Source organism: Alligator sinensis, unplaced genomic scaffold, assembly GCF_000455745.1.
Source record: "Alligator sinensis unplaced genomic scaffold, ASM45574v1 scaffold747_1, whole genome shotgun sequence".
In the NCBI taxonomy this organism is placed as follows: domain Eukaryota; kingdom Metazoa; phylum Chordata; order Crocodylia; family Alligatoridae; genus Alligator; species Alligator sinensis.
This window is the reverse complement of record NW_005842254.1, coordinates 168,826-179,336: the sequence shown is the minus strand read 5'-3', so window position 1 is coordinate 179,336 and position 10,511 is coordinate 168,826. Positions and strand designations below refer to the sequence as shown.

Below are 10,511 nucleotides of genomic sequence, written 5' to 3'. Positions count from 1 at the left end.
CAGCAGGAAGAGCAGGACTGAGGAATTGATGCAGATGTAAAGGATGTTCAATTTCATCCCATCTTCTTCTATGTTCACCCCCATGCTTCTGTTATCCTGAATTAGATAGTTTCAGGAAACTGTCAGCTCCTTCCATTTACAATGCACCAGATTGCTCCAGAGACTGTGACTAACAACACTGAGCTACTTGATTAGGATAAAAATCAATAAACAGTATTGACTTTGTTATGGGGAACAAAGAAAAAAACAGAACAATTTCATTCTTACACTTGGTTGCTCGAAGTAAGGGGGAACATCTCAGTTCTATTTCTACCATGTTCTGAGATTGGAAAAAGACCCAAGAGCAAGTGACCTGGTAGGATACAAAGTCATGTTCATGTAACAATACTTCCCTGCATCTGCTTGATTAAACTAAATGTTCTGAAGTAGAGGGAGGAAAAAGCAGTTAGAAAGTGGATGACTATTCAGCTAACTCTCGTGTTAATATGCAATTGTCAACGTGGACAGTGATTAACTTAGGGGATGTGCACCTTGCTTGATGTAGCATGTTGGCCCCTTGCTAAGGGTAAACTGACATTCCTTTCTTGTATGTATATCTCTGATCTGTAACTTACATATCAATTAAAACACAAGGCCTTTCTGAAAGAAATACCACTAGCTACAGGTAATCTTACTTTGATGATTAAAAGTAATTTCAATAATAGAGAAGACCTATCATTTTCCATACCACACACATCATCAAAGTCTAGATCTATAAAGTGCATCATATCTAATATAGAACGTAGGCCAAAATCTAAGTGGTTTTGACACTGAGCAAATTCTGCCATTGTTTGAGTGCACAGTAGAACTGATTTTAATGGGAGATTTGCACATCACTAAGGACAGAGTTTAACCCTTTTGTTTATAAAACGTATTGTTTACCATTCTAGTATATGCATCATGCATATAATGGACAAAAATCTGCCATCAGCAACATCATAATCTACCTACAGTTGTGTAGGTGTCTATGGTGTTTTTAAAAGATGTCAGAACATCAGGTTCCTGCCTGAGGTTGTTTAGATTCTAAAATAAGATGTGAACATGAGCGGGCCTAGAGTGAGAGCAGGACTGAATTAAGTTGTGCACATTATGAGGAGGTGACGTGGGCCCTTCTCAAGTCATATGACAACAGCAAAATCTCAGCTCTCGTTTTTGCAATTCTGCTTTTTGTCCTTTTGGTTGTACAGGGTAGCTTGCAAACATGAACCACATGTAGCTGATGTGGCACTGTCTACCTGAGTCTGAAGACAGCCTGACAGAATAGCTCTGAAAGCTACGACATGACCCATGCGTGGATTGTTAGTACTGCTGATTTGCAGGTTCCCAGAGATTGTGTCTAGAAAATGGCTTTCACAGCAGCTGTGTATATGTGGCAGGAACCAAATATACCTTCTTCCAGACAGCACACAGCCTACTTGAAGCAATGTCTTGAAGAGAGGTCTAGTCTGCCCAAAGAGCAGGTGGCTCATGTGGGTCACTGCTGAAACTGCCAGCTCAGTGGGCAACAGCAACACAGGAGGTAGGGACTATGGGGAGCCCCATTTGAGGTGCACCTAGACCCCCATTTTACATTGATTCAGCCCTGGAAGACAGCTACCATTGCCCTGCAGAAATTCAATCCACATAAATGAGAGCTAATCAACTTGGTTGGGGAAACCAACAGATGATCTTTGATCTGGCCAATGTCCCTTCTGTTCTGGGGCCATGATTTCATGACTGAGGTTAAAGTCAGGCTAGATTTGCACCTTATAGACTAGCAAAGTATGTATCTCACAAGTCTTTGTGGGCTGAAGCTCACTTCATCAGATGCTATGAAAGGACGTGCACAAAGCAGTGTATAAGGAGGGAGAAATTTGAATACAAAAGGCAGAAAGAAGGTGGAGGGAGGGTGGGGGGCAATGCTAGGAGAGGCAAACAACAACCAAATCCATATAAACAAAGGAGTCACAAAAGCTAATCCAGGTAATGAGATAAGAATCCACTATCCCCGTTTAAACCATACTTAGGACAATCCAGTCTGTGGATGATTTCTTGTTCTACAATTTCCTGTTCAAATTGGTTTTTAAAATTTGTCTGCCTGAGACCAGCCACTCTCATGTCAGCAAGGGACTGCTCAGGAAGGTTAAAGTGTTCTGCCACAGGCCTGCATGTCTTTCTGCAGCTGATGTCAGATTGGTGTTCATTCATTCTTTCATGTAGACTTACCTAAAGTTAAAAGGCTAAGGATACCATTGGATTCTTTCCCACTTTGATATGGTTACATAGATGTTACTGAAAGCAGAATTTAGCCTGTTATATTTACTAGCTGCACAAATGTAATCCAATTTGATTTGAGGGCATTAAGCTAAATTCATTTTGCACTATGGCTAAATAAGATGGCATCCTGTCAGCAACTGGATGAAAGGCTCCTATGACTTTGTGTTAACTAACTGCGTTCTGTTTAGCAATCCAACATATTGGAGATACTGCATTTTCCTTGCTCCTCTCTTTTCCTTCTCAGCTGTTCCTTCATCCTGGCTCCAACTTAGGACCCTACCTGTCCTAGAATGTGCTCCTCCATGAACTCAGTGACATGCAGCCAATTTGTTTGGCTATAAAGATGTGTCTCCATTTCTCTGAATGGTATGCACAGGAACAGGATTTCATCATCGAGCAGTTCCATAACCAGCGGCCCACATAATGTGCTATACCACTTGCTTTCAGCTACACTTAATGGACCAAATTTCACACCAGCTAACAGAAGTGAATACAGTTCTCTTTGACTTCAAGTTTCATCCATTCACACCATGCTGGTGTAAGCAATATCAGTGTAAGTCATGGCTAGGATTAAATCACAATGCTGCTAGCTGCATAAAAAAGACCCTTTCTTGCAGTCTCTAGCACTGTTTTTGCAGCCCCAGCAAAAAAAAGTGAAGGGAATAGGGAATGATGACCTGCTACTAGTGGAGTCCATAGATCACTCCCTTTGATTCTGTTTAATTATAACTACCTGAGAAACTCAGGCTCATAACAATATCCCTACAGAGCAATTTTTTGTGTTTTGGAATAAGTCTAATTGCATCAAATAGCAAACATGTAAGAAAAAAAAACCCTCCAAAGAAATACCTTCATGATGCAAAGAATTTATGATATAAAACACCAATATTTTGTTCCGATTTTCAAAATATAGGTGCCCATATTAAGCATACAATACAAAATACATAACTCTCAGAGTGCTCAGCACCCACAGAGCTCACTGAAGTCCATGGGAGCTGCAGGTGTGTAGCAACCTAAAAACCTGGGCCACAAGCATGTAAGTGCCTAAATGTGGGTTTAGAGGCCAAGTGTTGGTAACCCAAATTTGAAAACCTGGCTTTTGTGCTTAAGGCCAGGAATAAATCGGGCAGGAAAAATATAACTATATCACTAATTGCTTGGGGCAGATTTAGGATCTCATGGCAGGGGGAGAGGGGAAGGTAACACAACATAAATTGGACATTGGCTCAGTTATGAGGCCAGAAGTTCTCCAGAAAGCAACACGGATGGGCACCTTGAAAATACTGAGGAAGGGGATAACATTCTAAACTCACTGATGCTTGGGTCTAAATTCAATCTACATTAATTATTGTGTCCCATTGATGGGTACAACAACCACCAGTAATAGCTTCCTACTATCCAGGATACATTTTCTTTTCATTTGATCCTGTCATACAAGAAATACACTCAAGTCATACAACTGGAACTTGGAAAATGTAGGGTCAGTTCTCAGTTTTGCCACAGACTCGTGTGCCCTTTAACAAATCACTTAATCTCTCTGTAATTTGCAAACAGGGCATATCCACTATTTCCCTACTTCACAAAGGCTCATTGCTTAGACACCAGAGTGACAGAGGTCATAGCTATCTTAGGATTTTTAGACTGCTACTCATTATCAAACAGAAAGAATTCTGAGTCCTAATACAATCACAGAATTATGATATAATTGGGAGTATGGAGACATGGTGAGATAATTCACATGACTGGAGTACAGTCAGGGAAAGGTATAGCTTATTCAGGAAAGATAGGCAGGGGAAAAAAGGAGGTGTCACTCTATATATAAAGGTGATGTACACACATTCAGAGGTGCAGTATGAAGTGGAAGGCAGGCCTGTTGAAAACTTGTGGGTAAAATTCACAGGGGAGAGCAGCAGGAAAGATGTCGTGGTAGGCACGTGCTACGTGCTTTCAAATTCAGAGGAGGAGGCAGACAAGGTCTCCTTTAAATAAGTGACAGAAGCTTCCAAATCACAGGATTTGGTTGTCACTGGGGACTTTAATAATTGGGACATCTGTTGGGAGGGAAACACAGCTCTGCACAAGCAAGTTCCTGAAGTATGTTGGGGATAACTTTCTGATTCAGGGGGTCAAGAGGCTAACAAGGGGGAAAGCTCTTGACTTATTGCTGAAAAACAGGGAGGAACTGATTGAGACTGTGAAGGTGGAAGGTAATTTGGGTAATAGTGATCACAAAACAATAAAAATTCAAGATCCTAAAGGGAGGAAGAAGGGAGAGCACCAGAATAAGGACACTGGACTTTAGAAAATCAGACTTTAACGAACTCAGGGACCTGGCAGGCAGGATCCCTTTGGAGGCAAGTCAAGGAGAGCTGGCTCTACTTTAAGGAGGCTCTCTTAAGGGTGCAGTAGCAAGCTATTCCAGTGAGATGGAAGAAAAGAACCAGCCTGGCTAGACAGCGATCTCTTCAAGGACTTGAAACTCAAAAAAAAAATTCCTATAAAAAGTGGAAACTGGGTCATAGTACTGGGGAAGAGTAGGAAGACCAAAGCACAATTCGAGATGCAGTTAGGAAGGGACATTAAGTCAGCTCACAGAGATAGTTAGGTCCAAGGATGTGGTCATCATGGGTAACCTAAACTTTCCAGACATCTGCTGGGAGGAGCAGACAGCCAGGTCTGACCACTTACACAGGTTCTTAACGGACATACAGGACCTCCATCTAACCCAGGAGGTACACAGCCCCATCAGGGAAGATGCCTTGATGGATTTGGTCCTGGCCACGGGCGACGACCTGGTACGGGGTCTGCAGGTGCTTGACCACCTGGGCAATAGCGATCATCGTCTGCTGGAATTCACCGTCCAGCGCAAGGTGGCAAAAGCCTCCAACAAGGCAGCAGCCCTCGACTTCAGGAGGGCAGACTTTAACGAGGTGAGAAAACTAGTGGGAGAAGCACTGAGGTCCCAGAGCAGGAGGGAGTTGAGTGTCCAGGAGGAGTGGTTGTTCCTTAAGGAGACAATCCTCCAAGCTCAAAGGGAAGTAATCCCTACATGAGTCAAAGGGGGCAAGAGGGCGCAAAGGCCCCCATGGCTCACCAAAAGCATCCGGGAATGTCTTCAAACAAAAAAGGAGGTGTACACCTGTTGGAAGGGAGGGGCCATCACAAGAGAGGGCTATACCTTGGTAGTAGGAATGTAGGGGGGTGGTCAGGAAGGCCAAGGCGGAAATGGAGCTGGGACTAGCGACCCAGATCAAGGACAACAAGAAGTCCTTTTTCAAATACGTAGGGGGGCAAAAGAAGGTGCCAGGTAATGTGGGGCCTCTGCAGGACACGCTAGGAAATCTGGTCATCTCACCTGACGGTAAAGCTGACATATTCAACAATTTCTTTGCCTCTGTATTTCTGAGGAGGGACCCAGATATCTCCCCCACTGGCACCCCTGAGGGCCGTGGGTGGCACACCCAGGCCTAGGGTTAATGAGGACCTTGTCAGCAAACTTCTGGAGGGACTAGATGTATTTAAATCCACAGGTCCTGATGATCTCCACCCCAGAGTGCTGAAGGAACTAGCAGGGGTCATTGTGGGACCTCTGGCACAGCTCTACGAGCACTCCAGGAAGGGCCAGCAGGGGAGGTTATGCTCAGGGGCAACCAGCATGGGTTCGTTAGGGGCAGGTCTTGTCAAACCAACCTCGTGGCCTTCTATGACCAGGTCACCAAGTCCTTGGATGCAGGTGTCGCAGTGGATATAGTCTTTCTGGACTTCAGGAAGGCCTTCGACATCGTCTCTCACCCCATTCTCAGTAAGAAACTAAGAGACAGTGGTGTTGATGCCTACACAGTCAGATGGGCCACTAACTGGCTGGTGGGCCGCACCCAGAGGGTGGTGGTGGATGGGTCTTATTCGACCTGGAGGGATGTGGGCAGTGAGGTTCCCCAGGACTCGGTCCTTGGGCCCGCACTATTCAACATCTTCATCAGTGACTGGGGCGAGGGGGTAGAAAGCACCCTGTTCAAATTCGCAGATGACACTAAGATGTGGGGTGAAGTGGGTACACTAAAAGGAAGGAACAGGCTGCAAGTGGATCTAGACAGGTTACAGGGGTGGGCCAATGAGAACAGGATGGGGTTCAACACTACAGGGCAATGCACCTGGGGAGGAAGAACCAGCAGCACACATACAGGCGGGGGAACTGCCTTCTCGCCAGTGTCGAGACAGAAAAGGATTTTGGAGTCATCATTGATGCCACAATGAACATGGGCCAACAAAGTGGGGACATGGTCAGGAAGGCCAACCATACCTTGTCATGCATCCACAGATGCATCTCAAGCAGGTCCAAGGAGGTGATCCTCCCCCTCTATGTGACACCGGTCAAGCCGCAGCTGGAATACTGCATCCAGTTTTGGGCGCCACACTTCAGGAGGGATGTGGACAGCAAAAGTACTGTAAGGTGGATACATAACTTGTTGGATCATCAGACTCCATGAGTAGTCCTCAATGTCTCAATGTCTAGCTGAGAGGAGGTATCAAGTGGGATTCCCCAAGGGTCTGTCCTGAGTCTGATACCATTCAACATCTTAATTATTTGGATGATAGGATTGAGTGCATGCTTAACAAATTTGCAGATAACACCAAGTTGGGTGGAATTGTGGATACTCTGGAGGGCAGAGCTAAGATCCAGAATGACTTGGACAAACTGGAGAAATTGTCTGCAATCTATGAAATGAGAGTCAACAAGGACAAGTGCAAAGTCCTGTACTTGGGACAGAATATCTGCATGCATAAATACAGACTAGGGAATGAGTGACTAGGTTGAGAAGGACCTGGGGATTATGGTGGACTATAAACTGAATAGGAGCCAACGGCATGCTCTTGTTGAGAAAAAAATCCAACAGCATATTAGGCTGTATTAACAGGAAGATCACTTCCAAATTAAGGGAAGAGATTTTTCTACTATATTCAGCACTGCTAAGGCCTCAGCTGAAAGACTGTGCCCAATTCTGGACACTTCAAGGATGATGTGGAGAGTTTGGAAAGTCCAGTGCAGGACAATAAAAAAACTCAAATGCCTGGGAGACAAGACTTAAGAGGAAATGCTGAAAGAACTAGAGTTATTAAGCCTGGAGAAGAGAAGACTGAGGAGGAATTTGCTAACAGTCTTCAACTACCTGAAGTGTGATTATAGAGAGGATGGGGCTGGGTTTTTCCTCTATGGCTGTGGTGTCAGGATTAGAAGGAATGGCCTTGAGCTACAGCAGGGAAAATTTAGGCTAGAGGCTAGGAGGAATTTTTTGCTTGTGAGGGTTGTGTTGCACTGGAAAAGACTACCTAGATAAGCTGTAGAATATCCATCCTTGGAAACTTTCAAAAGCAGATTGGACAGACACTTGGATGGGAAGGTTTAGTCAGGGATGATCCTGCCTTAAGTTGGGGGCTGGACTAGAGGACCTTGTGAGGTCCCCTCCAGCCCTACTTTTCTATGATCCTAGCATATAAATTGCCTTCCACAGAAATCAGTAGTGATAACAGAGTCTTTTGGTAGACTTCATGGAAACTCTGGCACTACTTTTGAGGAAGGTTTTTAGATTTTTGTTTTTTTTCTTAACTATTTTATTAGTTCCGACTTTCTTGTTGGTTGGCAGGATTTAAGGGAAGAAAGGGAGAGTCAGTGTTGTGAGTTGAATTTTTATAGTGGAAAGGTATTTTTGAAGAGGTAGTTTTTTAACTCCTGTGTCAGGTCAAGCTACTCTGAACGTGGTTGCACAACTCTATGATAAAACCATAGCCCCAGTAGCACTCTTAGTATCACTAGCAATGGTGGGCCTGTTCTGATGTTGGGGAATTTCCTCAGCAACAGAACCTAATTTTTAGTCAGTTCATAGGCTTGTCCTCACTTGCATGCAGATTCTCCCCTGCTCGGCAGCACTTTTGTCAGAGATGCATTTGATGCAAACGCACAGGCATGTGTGCAGGTCTCAATGCCAAACTTGCAGAAAAGTCAAACCCCAATTATTTTTATATCCTGCCTTACTGCTTTCCAAATTCTCTGTGCAATTTTTTAAACGAAGACCACTATGATTTGTCTGCCAAATAGGCCAATGGATTTGGTTCACCATATCTTAACAAAGGAAAAAAAACCCTCCAAAACCAAAAACTCTGCTCCTCTGGGAGCAGATTGAATGCTTTCTTTCTCCTGCCACTTCCCTTCTGATCACCTTTTCTTATCAAAACTATCTTAATATTCCCGCTTTCCCTCTTTCTCTCTTCTTTCAGCAGACTCCCCCAAACACACACCCAAGCACAAAAGCTTGTGTTCAGTTTGCATGGAGACAGAGAGAGATCCACTTCTGTGTAATATTTTTAATAAGAATTGTCCTTTGAAGAGCTTGTTGTAACATGAACTTTATGATTTTTGCAGAGGCAAACAATTTTCCATTTGGCATGCAGAACTTACTCTGCTGGGACTACAGGCATTAATGAGTCACATCTGTTTAATACCCATAAAGTGCCCCACCCCAAGGAGTGTCTTGGATTCTCTGTTTTTCCTCCTCCCTGTCTCTCTCATAGGCCTTAATTGTCTTTCACTACTGTGCTTTGAGAAATCCCTCTTGAATTCATGAGTACTATAATTAGATATTCAGTCTGGCCAGTAGAATGGAGGTGGCTTCATAATTGTTACTGCTGTTATAACATAATAAGATTACCTGATTACACTCTAGTACTGTGTTTCAAAGCAAGTTCAAAGCACCAGCTGCAAAAGAGGGAGTGATATCTCCCATTCTCAAGGAAAGCCAGCTTCAGTCAGGGTGCCAACAGATTTATGGCATGCTTTGCTTTAACTAGGTTCTGGGTGTGTCTTTTCATATTGATAAACAGCAGGGCAGTCCCTAGGCTCTGCAGTTTAAACATTATGTGTAGGCTCTTTTCTGTGAAGCATTCAGAATAGTTCAGAATCTGAGATTTCTGAAGCCCAATATAACTAACTAACTAACAAAATGAAAAAGATAAAAGCTACTGCCTTCTTCCAGTACCTCCCCCCCCCCCCCCCCAAAAAAAAAAAATCATCGTTGTAAATCCTTCAAGTAGAGTAACTGAATCTCAAGAACATTGTTTATACACTGGCATGTAACAAAGGTACCTGGAGAATATTCAGGATACCTGGAAAACCCTCTACAAAAGAGATGATTATACCTTATAGGACTGAGTGCTAAAATACCCCGCATGAAACCCTGGCCCCATTCAGTGCGTCCACACATGCTATTAATGGGCAGCAATAAACTGCAGAGCTTATTGCACTGCAGTTTATTGTTTCTGGGAAGTTCCTGGATGCACAGTTTACATATGTGCCCTGAGCACAGCACACTGAGACAGAGCACAGCAGCCCCAGCTGCCAGCCAGGGGATCAGCCTGCCAGCCAGAGGATGCTCTGACTAGGTTCAATGTGCTAGCCAGCAGGCAGCCCCAGCACTGAAGCACTCTCGTGCTGCATCCAGCTGCCTCAGTGTCTACACATGCACCGCTACATATGAAAAAAACTCTGCAGCAGGATAGGACCTGTAAATACAAATGTTGTCAAGTTTATTAGTTTAACTGGCCCTAATAGAAGCACACATGTAGATGCTGAGACATTTACTGCCCAGTTAATTAGACAGACGCACAGTAAAAGTCTCATGTAGATGTGCGCATTGTGGTCAAAACTGCCATTGACTTCAGTGGAACCAACATTTCACTCCATACAGTTTTGTTTAGAAGACAGATTTTCTGTTTCATCTAAGTCTTCTTGACAGTTCTGCAAGTAGGGAGACTTTTGAATATGTCTTCTATCAATCTGTACTATACCTATTTAAAGCAGTGTATCCGCCACTGTATAAGTGTGCCTCAGAGGTCTTTATAGTCTAGTCTAGATACAGATGGAACAGTGACTCGTTGAAGTCGTAACAGTTCATGGGATGAACATAAAAGTTTGAAATAATACAGATGCTGGCCATATAAGTAGACAGATGCATATGTTGGGAAAGGTCTAGAAATATTTCCCAGGCTAGTACTGAAAAAGAAAGGGCTGTGAAAAGGTAGCTTGTACAGCTCACAGGAACGGTGAAGAGTGATGCCTTAAACCATGATGATTTCAGTCTAAAGTTGTTTTCTATTTTGCATAGATTCAAGGAGAAAATTATATTAATATCACTCAAACATTTCTACTTTTTGTGTATTAACAT

General features: G+C 43.6%; 1 pseudogene; it reads left to right on the top strand.

Moving 5' to 3' along the window:
- LOC112550919 overlaps nt 1-10,511 on the top strand; it is a 30,128-nt pseudogene that overhangs the window by 11,604 nt on the left and 8,013 nt on the right.